This window comes from Tachypleus tridentatus, chromosome 10 (assembly GCF_004210375.1).
Source record: "Tachypleus tridentatus isolate NWPU-2018 chromosome 10, ASM421037v1, whole genome shotgun sequence".
In the NCBI taxonomy this organism is placed as follows: domain Eukaryota; kingdom Metazoa; phylum Arthropoda; class Merostomata; order Xiphosura; family Limulidae; genus Tachypleus; species Tachypleus tridentatus.
Window position 1 is genome coordinate 109,558,899 of NC_134834.1, and position 10,606 is coordinate 109,569,504.

The following is a 10,606-nucleotide window of genomic DNA, read 5'->3' on the forward strand; positions in this document are numbered from 1 at the left end:
ATAACTACGTTTTACTTATAATATCGCACATCGAGGCTCGTTTGTTCTAATGTTACAATAGCTACGTGTGTTCCACACGATTTATTGATCTATAAACCATTTGTGAATATCCATGAAACACAACTACTTACATGTTACTATCTATTCTACCCTAATCACACAACTTCATTACCACTTACAGTTTTAAAGTCTTTTCACCACTACATGAGCGACTTCAACAGAAATGTATCACATGTAAATAACAAATAATCACTCACAGCTTCCTATTAGTTCAATCTGTCTCTCTACATGTTTCTATAATATTGTAATATATTCTTGACGTCAACTGTTACTGGAATCATTCTGATTGGTTGTGATGTTCTCAGAACTGTGCATCTCATTAAAAATACGACTATATAAGCTGAGTATCAGGACCATAGTCTAACTGTATATTTACACTCCAATAAAACGTAGTCGAAGTGCCTAATAATTGAACACTCCTTGGTAATATAATTTTTATATCATGTTTGAGAGTATTTCTTTATAATAGTAATTATAATTAATATTAAACAAAGTACAGATCTTAAATACTTATATGAATAATTATTTTTATCATGTTAACACAAACTAATATTTTGTTTTCATTTCATAAGTCGATATTTTACCGCAGTCATGGTAACTTCAACGTTTTTCTATTCATTGTTAAACTTTAATTCTGTGTGTTTTGGTTGATCGGTCTGGTATTGTTCTTAGATATAAACTTTCTTTAATAAAGAAGTTTTTACTTTCATGTTTTATAAAGTTCGAGAAACCTCAAAGAAAAGAGAAATTTCAATATAAGATCATTTTTGTTGTTAAACGGTATTTACAAAATGTAATTTTTATCATATAGAAATCTTACATTAGATTTCATTAGTTATTGTAATGGTTTTAGTGTTCCTGTGATAAATCGGGAACTTGTTTCTTCTGTAACTCTCTAGTTCCGCTTATAAAAAGTACCTCTGTTATCATATATCTGAAGCTAGTAAGATATAGAATTCATGGGCTGAACTAAGTGTCGAGCTTTTATTTTAGGCTTTGTTAAAAGTCACATTTCTCTTACTGTATTAATACTGATTTTAACAGATCAGAGAAATGAAGACTACAACAATTATTATACTTTTGATGTTTACAACACTGTTGGAATCAACTCCAGGTGAGAGTATGAATTCTTTGACACCAAATTCATACAAACAGTTTAAATGGTATGATAGAAATATCAATTATAAGTTACGTTTGTCTTTATCGTTTAAGAAACTACCACAATGTTTATTTCTTCTCATTAACGGAATGTAACATTAATATTATGTAACATAATATTTAATGAAAGTAAATTTATAACAACGACGTGTATCTAAAAATTCGAATATTGTCTATAATGAAAGAATGTAATAAATAATACTTCTCTTGACGACTATATATTTCACAACAATTTAAAGTGGGAAATTAAATTATTTTAAAATGATTACATGTGTGAAACAGCAACACAGGGTGACACAACCATGCATTTTTATAAATTTGTTCTTATAACTTTTGAAGTAAACATTTTAATTTAAATTGCATTTGTTGCTACAACTGAATATCAAACTGAAAGTAAGTAATATAGACAATAATATAACAGATAATTGTTTCATATACGTTTGTTGTAAATTAACGAGTGTATAAAATACTAATTACATTAATACGACAGCTGTTTATATGATTGGTCTAGTGCTGTGGTCTTTTTTTTATGACATACAAAATACAGTGATGGGTTAAGACAAGAGGTTAGCTTTGAGTTAGTTACTCAAATCGGCCTCTCATACAGATCATAATGTCACTACTTACTAATTACAAGTATCTTCAGTAGCATAAAACACACAATTGAACTAATATTGTCGATATACTGTGGAAGATATTATGTCTTTACTCAGTAAATTGAAGAAAATCAAGGATATATTAAAGTGTTAGTTATAAAGTCAACTTTTTATTAGAATTCTCTGTCACAAATTAGGGTTCGTCTTCCACGATGTAGCCTCTAACTAAGGTGTAAAATACGGTATATAGTGTGCAAGCTAACCAACGGAGAATCACTTTAATGTGTTTTTATAGAGAAATTTTATGTACTTTTAGTGACGCAACGGAAAGTTGAAATTTGATATAAGATACTGTTCTGGAAACAAGAAAGTAGATTGGTTTATACATTAATAATATTAGATTTTTACTGACAAACTAGTCAAATTAACGTAACTATTAAAGATGACTATTTTTTGTGACGTGTTCTGTAACATTAACGGTTGATCTTGGTATTGACGTAATTTTAATAGTTTCATGAATATAATGTTTATTAGCTAGGCTTCACAAGTAGATAAACAGTGACGATTTAAAAATCATTATAAAATATTACAGGCGATATATATTCTAATGACGTCACTTTGTTTACTACCTGAACTAGTGGGGAATTTCCGAAATGGCATCACATGTCCAACAAATTTTGTTCACTGTGATGTTCCTCCTTCATATTGTTGTTCTAATGGTCATGGATCTGGAAATCGATTTCTAGGTGCATTTGGAGCTGGAGGTGGAGTTGGAAGTAGAAGTTTTGGAATTTGAATTACAGGAAGCAAATGGTTTAAAGTGAAGAAGGAAGCGATATATTCTGAGGATACTTTAGTATCCATATGTAATTTTGTTGTCAATAAAAATACAAAATAAAAATAATTATTGTGTTTGTTTGTTATTAAGTTCAAAACTGACAAATGTGTATTTTAGTTATGACCACACCAAGGATCGAAACTTGAATTTTAAATTTATAAGATTTCGATGTTATCAGTTTCTCAACTAAAGTTAAGTGACTTTTAAGCTTTTAACCAAGTAGTTGCCAATAAAATATTTAAAAACATGTTTCGAAATAAAAATATGTTGTTTTTTTACAAGAACAAAGCCACACTGGTCTATCTGCTTTGTTCACTAGTGAATAATACACCGCATTTGAACGTTGTAACTACATAAACTTACCGCTGTGCCATAGGAGACTATGTGAAGACGATGGGTTAGCTGTTTTAGAATTTACTTTCATGAATTAAACAAATAGTAGAAGTGAAACGTGTGTATTGAACCCATCGTTTATTCTTAACGACAATAGCAACACTTAACGACTTGTGAATGAAAAAGGTTTGAATGAAGACAAAAAAACAATTCATATCATGTGAAGAAACACTAAAGCTGATGTTGAATTCCTTAACTCTGGGAAGAGAGCGATTGAAGAACAATACTTAACGTAACACTAATAACTTTCCACGCTTACATGGCAGATTCTAGAAGTTAATAAAGTATTTACAAAACCAACAGATTTTTAACAAACGTTGTTGTTTGGAGTTTGTCGCTGGAGGACCTAGAGTAGGAACTGAAAATAGTTTACACATGGAAACGTTTCTTCAGACACTGACCACATGTATATAATTCGACATACATAAGTGTGAAATAGTACATTTTAAAGGATTTGTGAGTTTTCATTTACTGAACCAAATACAGTGTAATGTTTATAGTTGGTAGCAAGTTTAATGTGTTTTCATTATACGGATAATAAGTTTATGAGTTTGGTTATACAGCAAGTTACATGTGATTATCTTAATGCCGGAACATGAAATAAAACCAATGTGTTAAAGTACAAAAAGCACCGCTTAAAACCGGGATTCAGTACCCATGGTGGGCATAGCACAGATAGCCCATTGTATAACATTTGTGCTTATTTCCAAAACAAACCAAAGAAACAAGTACAGGAAGTCATCTGGTATTTTATTAACTGTCTCTCATACAGAAGTATCTACAGTATTATTATGCACCAGTTATTACATACAAAACATATTCTTACACTGTGATATAACGATGTGTTTTTCTGGTGTTAGTTTATCTAGAATCCTATACAGTTGAACTGTTGAAAAGTTGATACTATAAACAAAATATAAATTACAAAGAATAGGAAGTCGTTTAGTATCTTATTTTATGTAACTAATGATGAAAAATGAATAGCAGTGTTAGAGTGTAGTGATTAACCACAGACAACATATCTACTTTATTAAGTAACGAGACACTTCAAGGTTAGGAGTCTATTTTAAAACATATATAGTTGAACTGTCAATATAATACAATACAATTATAATATTGAATACAATATTCAATATTTTAACACTTGATGATGTTACCATGTTCAATGTTCTAATACTTGGTTATGTTACAATGTTCAATATTCTAATACTTGGTTATGTTACAATGTTCAATGTTCTAATACTTATAATACAATTTGTACCATAAGATGTAAGTACACATTTTAATGATAAACAGTTTTGTTGTTGTTTTTGATACTTGAAATCTGCACACAAACTGTACATGCTAGCTGTCCCTAATTTCGAAATTATAGACTAGAGAGAAGGCATCTCGTTAATATCACCCATCGCAGTCTCTTGGGTACTATAATTGAATAGACTACCACCTTTATGACATTCTTACTATTTCAAAGTATTGAGTGTGAAGAGCCAAGGGACACAAACCATCGGTCCTCAGATTGACAACTGTCACGATAACCATTAAAAACGCTTAGACTAATTACAAACTGCTTTTCAATTTATAGAACTAAATGATAAATTCTTCAAATAGAATTTTCATCCTGAACAGCACATAATGAAATACAAAATGTAAAGAGTGTGGTCAGTATACCAGAGAGATGGTAGCCAGTCAATAACACGTTATCACAAATAGGTGATGTTGTAAGAGCACTCGACTAGAAATCTGGGAGTAGGGTGTTCGAAACAGCCGTTCCACCAAATATGCTCCCCTTTTCAGCCGTGCGTGTGTTATAATATAATAGTCAATCCTACTATTCGTTGGTATAAAAGTAGGACTAGAGTTGACGGTGCGTGGTGATGATTAGTTGTCTTCTCTCGAGTGCAGATAGACCTGGTGTAGTTTTGTGTGAAATTAAAAAACAAACAACTTGCCAGAGAGACTTTCAATTTTATGGTGCGCCCACAGCCATAATGCAGGACGTGTTTAGCGGCGTCACGTCTTGAACCTGAGCTCCATTGATCAGTAAGCTGACTTTGTAACTATTTGGCCACCCCTGGTCCCGCCACAAAAAGACCAATGTATCACCTTAATATAGGAAGGTGATGTACCATCACAATAAATATATATAATATATTATTATAAAAGGCATTCTAATAGTCTACTTCTTACTGCTGCAGTAGCGAAGTGTTGGTAAAGATGCCCGAATTTGTAGTTTAAGAAGTGGAGAAACCACGTATCGTGGATCATTAAGCGTTTTACGTAAGCTGTCACCATGATTAATGTTAGTGAAATACCAAGTAACTCACACACGATACAAAAAAAACTCCTTCCTCTTGATAGTGGAGCCACGTAACTGTAACCTGTATTACAAAACTCAGATTAATATCTAAAAACACACAGTAAGTGTTTTTATGTCTCTGTCATATGTCTGCAAAAATCAACATCAAGTATCTCTGTTTTCCTGAAATTATGGAGAAACGTTCTTTACAATGACTAGCTGGGGTACCTGTACCGAGGATGGAAGTTATGTGAATTCATGATTAATAAAAGGTTATCTCAGGATATGAAAAGATTTATCTCTACACATAATAAAAAACACCCTAAAATAGCAAAAATAAAATTATGAAACCATAAATTTGAATGTATCTCCTCATGGATGCGTCGCGCCAAATGTGCTCGCCCTCCCAGCCGTGGGGACGTTATAATGTGACGGTCAATTCCACTATTCGTTGGTAAAAGAGTAGCCCAAGAGTTAGCGATTGATGGTGATCACTGGCTGCTTTTCCTCTAGTCTTACACTGCTAAATTAGGGACGGCTAGCGCAGATAGCCCTTGATTAGCTTTGCGCGAAATTCAAAAACAAACAAACCTCATGGATGCAACAAGCCTTCGTGCCAAATTTAGTGAAGATCCATCTCAAATGCTAAGTAATGAGAGGGAAAAAAAGCAAAATGCAAAATTGATAACTTGTGTATTTTCTCATGGATCAAATGAACTTCCATACCGATTTTTGAAAAAGATCCATGCAAACTGTGCGAAGTATTTACATGGCCAAATAACAGACAGTACTATTCTTTTATATATATGACGCCAGTAAATTAGATCTGGGTGTGTTCTATTTATGACGTCATCTGTTCACCCCGAGAGCGGATAAAAATGAATTTCTTCTGGAGAGGAAACTGAAGTGAAATCAGAAATTCGTAACCCTACTGCAAACCTACATGCACTCAGGATAAATATTTCGAGGTTTTCTAGGTTACGCATTGCATAATAAAAACGTTTTTTCAAGTATCATTCAAGAAAAAATTCCATTATAGTATGAGGAGTAAACTTAGGAAGAAAACATGGCTTTAACAACAAGCACCAAAGTGTAATGCAAATATAAATAAAAGACCGTAAGGTAAAAATAGATAAACACACATAAACTTTTAGAACACCTACATTACCTCTTTGTTTAATCTTTCAGTTACTGTAATTATGTTTAACTACCTTTCTTTAATGCTTTTATAGCTATGCCTTGTTTATTTTTAAATAAACCGATACGAGAAATGAGTCTTAGATTACATTTCTTAAGCTTAGAAATATTAGAATGAAAAACCCCATCGAGAATAATTTTTTTAAAATTTTACAGACGTTAATTAAAGACAGTTGATACTTCAGCTTACCATTCTATACCCACAATTTTTATTATATTCTTACAGTATTATGTATTATATCTGTTAAAGTTTACACTTGTAATATCACGTGGCAGCAAAAATTTTAAGTTTAAATTTCTCTTTTAAACGTTTCTTACTAAAATAAAGAAGTAAAACTTAGATAATATAAAAGTTGTAACATACTTTATAATAACAATTTCATTAAAATACATACATATTAAAGTGGTTTAATTACATTTTAACGTAACTCAGTAACATGCGCATTAGGGTTTGAAAATGGCTTCGTTGACACATGTTGACAGGAGTAATGCCATACTTTTAATCATAACATATACATAACAACTACTTTATGTCTACGACCAATGACAAACTCAATTTCTGTAAATCTGAAGCATAATATTTTAATATCAACTACTTTATGCCTACAATCAACGACAAACTTGATTTCTGGTAATATGTTTCCAGTCAACTTCAGAGGTAGTTACTTTAAGGTTACTAAGTTCGTTAGTAACATCTTTCTTTGTTAGGGCTGTGGTATATAACCATACCTTGTGTTTTTTACCTCCTTTTTTAATACTGATTTATTTTAACATTTGGTATTCATGCAGTTCCAGCATAACATGGTCAAGCAAGTCACTAAATTTCCTTTGCTCAACATGTTTTGTATCATTCACCTAAATAACACTACATGTCTTTTTGTGGTAGAAATGGCAGTAACATCATCTATTCTTTGTGAAGTTGTACATTTAAGATTTTTATTGAAAGTCGAGTGATCTCTGGAAAAATTAACTTCCAAATATGTAATGTTAACCAGGTTGGATGAGTGTGTTGTTAATGAGTTAATTCAATTAGTAACATGATGTTTATTCAGTTTGGAATATGGTCTTAACAGAATTATTATTCCTTGTGATTTCATCCAAACACCTTACAACAACATCAAACCTGACTCTACACTAAACGCAACCATCCATTGTAGCATATATTTGTTTGAATAAGGATCATTTACTTTGATTTTACATTTATGTCTCACGATTTAAGGTAATATAATATTACAAAATTATTTCACACTACATGTCTTGTAGAATCTCCAAATATTTAGCTGATCTATAGTGCAGGAAAACTTAGTAATGTTCTTATAATAAAACAGTTGCTGTATACTTCATGACCAGTATCAGTAATATGTCTTTAAACGTTCGGGACGCTTTCAGCAATATTGCTGACACTTGAATATAGCTTATAACCAGAAGAGACTTATCAATTATCATATCAAAAGAACCTTCAGTCAAAAATCAAACTATTATTCTTCTACATTTTATATATCCAATATACTTATGTCTGTTATTATAGAACACACCTTACAATAACAATGTCAAATTACAGGCTTGAGAAAAAAAACTGATACATTTATTGAGAAAATTTCTAAATACACTGTTATTCTATAAACACTTTAGTTCATAAAATACCAGATCAACTTTCATTAAACTTTTCCACACTATGTTTTTATTACGGTTGCAGATAAAGTCTGTATTTTACATCTGTGTAACAATACGAGAAAATAAACATTGATACATCATACTAAACATATTTCAATAGACAAATAAACGAATAATGGATTCAAAATAAACTAAAGATGTAAGATTTCACTTTGTCGGCTCAGAAAATTATTTTACGTTTCAAATGTTTTATTGAGATGTAATCGAGTATCTTCTACTTCATTGAAACATCATCAAATAAATTAATAATAAGAGATGCAACTGAAGTTAGGTTGGTTTTTAATTCTATACTTTGGATTCTGGCAAAGAAAATCTGCAAGAGCTGTGAGTTTAGAAAGTGTATATTGAAGTGTAGGAGATTTTGTCTTCGATTCTGCAGATAATGGAAATGTTTTTGAATGATTCTCATCGACAGGTTTAAAGAGATGGTTGGTAATTTCAGTTTTCAGCAATCCATCAATTTCCATTGAAATTATTGGCTTTTTGTTATCCTTCTGAAATAAACAAAAATATATTAATAATATATTTGTCTGAAACAAAATCGGTCACGTAAAATAAATAATATTCTTATTTAACGGAAAAACATTCGTAATTAAGTAACTCAAATGTATTAACATTGATGATAAAAATACATTAAACTCATTTCATTTTTAAATATCAGATGTGTGGGTTTTAATATTTTCCTCTAGCAATATTTAGTGTAAATATTAATCTGTCCTATATATAGATATATAGTGGTTTGTCATTTTAAGAAAATAAAGAAAATTCGATAAGTATTGAAATACAGTAAAAGTAATTAATGCCAAATTACTTTCAGCGCTTATGATGATTTATCAATATCAGTTTACGTTCATCTTAACTTCACAGCTAACTCACTTTGTGTTCGTGACAAACGAGTAGCAAAACAGTTAAAAAACTGGTCCTACAACACTTGTAATGCAGGAAGGACGTAATAGAAACTTTAGCTACTAAGTTATTGTTCATATATCTCACACTGTAAAACGAATTCATATTATTTATTTACTATTGAAATATTAAAAAATATTTTAAATATCGTACGGTGATGAACAACTTCTTGAAAGTCGTTTTTTTTTCATTTCACATAAAAACCCCGATGTTAAAATTCTATAATGTAGCAGTGAAAGAATAGAGGGAAGGCACCTAGTTATTACCACCAGCCGTCAACCCTTGGGCTACTCTTTTACAAACAAATAGTGGATTTGACTGTAACATTTTAATATCCCGATAGCTATAAGGAGACGGGGATTCAAGTCCCCGCCTCTCACATTGCGAGTCGAGTACCTTAATCATCTGGCCATGTCAGGCCAACCTTGATGTCGTAAAGTCAAACTTGAACCTAATTTAACAATAAAATGTAATGAAACAATCTTGAATATCACAAAAAAATACGTTGATGAACTAATTCCTTAAAGTCAAAGAGTCAAACTTGAAGCAAATTTGAATCTCATTCAGAACAATGATTTGTCATTCCATAAGAGTGGTCTTGAGTCTGTATATTCAAATTAGAATATAAATTAAATATTTATTAAAGTGTGAGAACAATACTTATAAAGTACGTCTTTTCCGGGATTCAGTCCGTTGGCAATGTGTATTTTGTATCAGTAGATTTAGTATTTGATATGGTACATTTTAAGATTATTGTTTCGGTCAATTTGATATAATCACTTGCCAAATGTGCCTTAGCAGCTAGAATGGGCGCACAGTTCTAAATCCATTACTGCGAATTTACTCTCTAGATTTTCTGTCTATGAGTGTGTTATAAGAGTGACGATGAAGTCCCATAATTCGATATTAGTAGTTCAAGTATGTGTGACGGCTGGTGTGTTGGCTAGCTGCTTTCAATCTAACGACGAGTGATACAGATAACTTTTGTATCGGTTTTATTGTTTTTGTTGTTGTTGAATTTTGTACAAGCCTAGGGTTATCTTCGCTATCCGTCAATAATTTTAAGTGACAGACAAGACATCTGCTACTATTTATTAATGAACAGTGAAACTGATCGTAAATAGTATTATGGCTATAAGGCTGTAATGACAGTCATGTTCGATGACGAGATTCGATCTCGCCACTGTATATTTCAAGTTTTTTTCTCCAGTACCTCAGTGTCCAATCTGAAGGCTTATAATACTAAAAACCGGATTTCGTTTAGATGGGCTTATGCTTAACACTAACAAAAAGCAACTTACATTTTTGTATTCATTGTATAATTACATAATAAGATCTTGAACAAAATTTCTTAACACTCACGTCACAAATCTCTGATAAATTTGTCGTTGTAGAACTTCTTGTAGATTTTTCTGCATCCTCCACACGTTCTACACTAGAATTTCTAATTGGTGAATATTTTACAAAATTGACGTTTCTTTCTTTTCC

General features: G+C 31.3%; 1 long non-coding RNA gene across 1 annotated transcript; it reads left to right on the forward strand.

Moving 5' to 3' along the window:
• The first annotated feature begins 378 nt into the window (after positions 1 to 378).
• Positions 379 to 2,710, forward strand: LOC143228178 (uncharacterized). Its single transcript, XR_013015241.1, has 3 exons — positions 379 to 483; positions 1,105 to 1,174; positions 2,453 to 2,710. It is a non-coding gene; the product is annotated as an uncharacterized LOC143228178 (long non-coding RNA).
• Positions 2,711 to 10,606: the final 7,896 nt, after the last annotated feature.